General features: G+C 48.2%; 1 pseudogene; it reads right to left on the reverse strand.

Moving 5' to 3' along the window:
• The window catches only part of LOC111973565 (MAGUK p55 subfamily member 7-like), a 173,846-nt pseudogene that overhangs the window by 65,114 nt on the left and 103,768 nt on the right, over positions 1 to 4,964 (reverse strand).

The raw sequence follows: 4,964 nt of genomic DNA on the forward strand, positions 1-4,964 counted from the left end.
ACAGACAAAGACGGAGACTGACAGCCAAGACAGACAGACAGACAGAACAGACAGACAGACAGGAGAAACAGACGACGACAGACAGACAGACAGACAGACAGACAGACAGACAGACAGGACGACATACAGACAGGAAACATACAGACAGACAGACAGACAGACAAAGACAGACAGACATACTGACAGACAAAGACAGGAGACAGACAAGAGACAGACAAGAGACAGCCAAGAGACAGACAGAGACAGACAAGAGACAGACAAGAGACAGACAAGAGACAGACAGTGTCAGACAGTGTCAGACAGACAGGATACAGACACAGACAGACATGAGACAGAAAGACAAGAGACAGACATAAGACAGACAAGAGACAGACAAGAGACAGACAAGACACATACTGGAGAAAACCAGGAGACAGAACAGGAGACAGACAGACAGGAGACAGCCAGCACAGGAGACGACAAGACAGGAGACACAGACAAGAGACAGACACATAAGACAAGAGACAGACACAGACATAACGACAGACAAGAGACAGACAGAGACAGACAAGAGACAGACTGGAGAAAACCAGGAGAAAGACAGGAGACAGACAGACAGGAGACAGACAGACAGGAGACAGACAGACAGGAGACAGACAGACAGGAGACAGACAGACAAGAAGACAGACACATACAGAACAAGAGACAGACACAGACATAACGACAGACAAGAGACAGACAAGAGACAGACAAGAGACAGACGAGAGACAGACGAGAGAAAAGAGACAGACAGAGACAGACAGACAGAAGAGAGCAGACAGACAAGAGACAGACAGACAAGAGACAGACAGACAGAGACAAACAACAGACAAGAGACAGACAGACATACAAGAAAGAGACATACACAGACATAACGACAGACAGAGAAGACAAGAGAACAGATAGAGACAGACGAGAGACAGACGAGAGACAGACAGCCAGAGAAGACAGAGACAGCAGCCAGAGACAGACAAGAGACAGACAGCCAGAGACAGACAGAGAGACAGATAGACAGACGGGTAAAAGTCTCTGTATGTGTTAGGGTGATTTAAGGAGGGCTACGTTACCATGTGGTGAAATTATGTATCAGATGGGGACTTTGTTTGGGTCTGAGCAAGGAGGAAACATACTTTCTGGCTCTATCAGCCTAACGCAGGAGGACATACTTTCTGGCTCTACAGCCTGACAGCAGGAGGAAACATACTTTCTGGCTCTACAGCCTGACAGCAGGAGGAAACATACTTTCTGGCTCTACAGCCTGACTAGCAGGAGGAAACATACTTTCTGGTCTCTACAGCCCTACACACAGCAGGAGAACATACTTTTCTGGTCTACATAACAGCCTCACAGCAGGAGGGAAACATACTTTCTGGCTCTAACATACAGCCCTGAAGCCAGGAGGAGGAACATACTTTCTGGCTCTACATAACAATGAAAAAAAATGCCTAACGCAGGAGCATAAACATCTGGGCTTCTACAGGCGCTTGAACAAGCGGAAGCCCGGGAAGCGATAAATCTTGTCTCCTCTCCATCCATCACTAAAGAGTGCCCTATATAAATCTAAAATTAACAGTAAATCATTATTGTATGCCCTGGAATAAAAGCCAAAGTCTAGAAACAAAAACAACAAACGTACTAAAACTGAAAAAAATCACCATGCCTAGGACCTTGCTGAAAGCTCCTGCTTCACTCTCCCTCTCCGCTCGTCTTGTCCATCTTTCTTTTTCTCTCTACAGTTTTACACATGTGTACCCAATTAGCACGCACTTCAATGTATTTATTATAGCCAAGGAAGGAGAGTAAACTAGCTCTTCTCAGAGGGGAGTCTGAAGTTCTGGCAGCGATACACAGGTTCAGATTGATATCTGAAATGACCATATTAAAACCATTAAACTATGACAGAGAGAACAACCCACCCACCCACATGCACCCTGTGTTCTGACAAATGGTATTCCAGCTTGGCTTTTGACCTGAGGCTCAGCTAGGGGACATACTTCCCCTCGCCTCCTCTGTAATTGATAAATGCCTATGAACGACCATACATCACAACTATGAGTTGGAGAATACAGGATACAGCCAGACGGGAGGATTTTCAGTTAAAACAGCCACCTAACGTTACAAGCAACTGCATTGACAGTACACATAAACCTACAAAACAAACACAAATCTCACATTCACACCAACACATACATAAGTGTTACTGTGGGCAGCTCGACCTGTCAGATACACACTCCTACAGGAGGACCTGGACACTAACAAAAACACACCATGGAATCCAACATGGATTGTACAATAGTACCCACAAGATCCTATCAAACCCTCCCATTCAATCTAGCCATTCCTCTGCCTATATACAGTAGATTTCCCATTGAGTTGATGAGGGATGCGTAGACCCCAGGGACCATATTCATAAAGAGTAGGAATGCTGACAGTGTTGGGGAATAGTGAACTAACTACATGTAGCTTGCTGACAGTGTTGGGGAGTAGTGAACTAACTACCCAATCAGCATAATGAGTACGGCAGGAAGGCAGCAGCAGGACCTTACCTTGGGCTCCTTGCTTGGCGTCTCCTCTTTGATGGCTGGTATTAATTTAAACGTAATGGCCCCTTGGGACTGGGACTGAAACACAGACAACCGAAAGAGAGAGAGAGAGAGAGAGAGAAGAGCGGGAGAGAAAGAGAGCGATATAGAGAGAAAGAGAGAGAGATAGAGATAGAGAGGGAGGGAGAGAGAGAGGGGGGGTAATTCAGTTTCATTGTAAATAACTCAAAACCCAACAAGCCTCATCCAATGAGAAAGCTTTAACCTGAGGATCAGTTTTACTTTTCAACAATTAGGATAGGATGACTGCTGGGGGAGTGGAGCGGAGGGAAGAGGAGAGCCGCCAAGAGGATTCTGGTCCTAAAGCAACCACTGCTTTTAACAGGTCCCAGTCTACCAATTCCAAACTATCTTTCTCTTTCCTCTCTGGCTCCATCTCTACCCAGAGCTGATCTGAGGACTGTGGCAGTGTGTGTGTTTGGAGCGACTACAAAGCCCCCTACAGGGACCCCTCCCTGCCTGTCTCTTCCAGGGGGAGTATGTGGCCCAACATACCCCAAACAGAGGCCTGCTCCTGGGCCTGCTGGTACAGCAGGGCTGGCCAGAGTTTAGCTTAGCTGTCAACACAGATGAATCATAGGGACATGGCCGCCCAGTGAGGATGAGTTAGGAGGAGAGAGTCCTGCCACTACAAACAAGACTGTAAATCTCTATAGCCGCGGGGCCCCGGCACCAAAACACAACTATAAACAGCAGGTCAATGATAACATACACACACAAGCATGGACTAAAATACACACAGAGATGCACGCACACACACCAGAATGTGGATGATTTCATCCGGCTTCTTGTCATCCACAGGAACGCCGTTCACTTCCCTCAGCACGTCGCCTACATGGATCAGACCTGGGACAGGGACAAGACAGGGGAGAGCGAGAGGGAGGAAGAGAGAGAGGGAGGAAGAGAGTGCACACAAACACAGTTATAGACACACACAATAGAAAATACAGACCTACTAATAGAAATCCTTTGGAAGTTAATATCAGACTAAACAATAAATGTCCAATGCATTTTAAACTGAGTATAATGAATGTGTGAGGTTGTATTGCTTTTGTAACACACAGCTTGGGGGGGTTGTGCTCTGCTCTCCAGCAGTGTGTGGCTCTTCTTCATGCTGGTATTAGTGATTTTTGGGCCCGTATGCAGCAATACCCTTTACAACAGGGCATGACTACACTTTACATTATACACTGAGTACAGGGGGGACGACAGACAGAGACAGACAAACAGCGACAGTGGGTGGAGCGAGAGAGAGGGTGGGTGGGTGGAGAGAGAGAGTGGGTGAGTGGGTGAGTGGAGAGAGAGAGAGAGAGTGGGTGAGTGGAGAGAGAGAGAGAGAGAGAGAGAGTGGGTGGGTGGAGAGAGAGAGAGAGTGGGTGGGTGGAGAGAGAGAGGGTGGGGGGAGAGAAATATAACTTACCACTTCTGTCTGCTGCTCCACCTCTCATGATCCTGGCGATAAGGATGGCTCCTGTGTGCTCATCACGCTTTATTGTGGCTCCCTGCGTCACAAACACACAAGGAACAGGTCAAAAGATGAAGTATCATATGAAGGTTTCCTTTTTGTTGTTGTTCTTTTTATATTTTCTTTTTCTCCCCAATTTCGAGAGCCGTGCGTCCTCCGAAACACGACCCAACCAAGCCGCACTGCTTCTTGACACAATGCCCAACCCGGAAGCCAGCCGCACCAATGTGTCGGAGGAAACACCGTACACCTGGCGACCGTGTCAGCGTGCACTGTGCCTGGCTCGCCACAGGTGTCGCTAGAGCACGATGGGACAAGGACATCCCTGCCGGACAAACCCTCCCCTAACCCGGACGACGTTGGGCCAATTGTGCCCATGGGTCTCCCAGTCGCGGCCGGCTGTGACAGAGCCTGGACTCGAACCCAGAGTCTCCAGTGGCACAGCTAGCCCTGCGATGCAGTGCCTTAGACCACTGTGCCACCCGGGAGGCCCTCATATGGTGTTACACGTGTACCAATATCCAGAAATACCATCATGACCGTCCAACAGACATTTTCTGGTCAACCATCTCTTCCAACCTGCTACAGCTCTCTATGATTTCCAATCCAAACCCCACTTCAATCAACCACTGGGGTGAATCCCCCTACTGGTTGACATGAACGCCATAGCACAGGCTGTACAGTACAGCTGGGCATTTTCAGTCCAAACCTTTCCGGGCATAGACATCCATCCCGGGACTAGATCTGTCTGGACCGGCCCCCGACTGAAAGAAAAGTGAGGCCCTAGCAGATAGTTAACCTTCAGCCCTGTAGCAGCAGCAGACATGGTGTCTCTCTCTCTCTCTCTCTCTCTCTCTCTCTCTCTCTCTCTCTCTCTC

This window comes from Salvelinus sp. IW2-2015, linkage group LG14 (assembly GCF_002910315.2).
Source record: "Salvelinus sp. IW2-2015 linkage group LG14, ASM291031v2, whole genome shotgun sequence".
Classification (NCBI taxonomy): Eukaryota; Metazoa; Chordata; class Actinopteri; order Salmoniformes; family Salmonidae; genus Salvelinus; species Salvelinus sp. IW2-2015.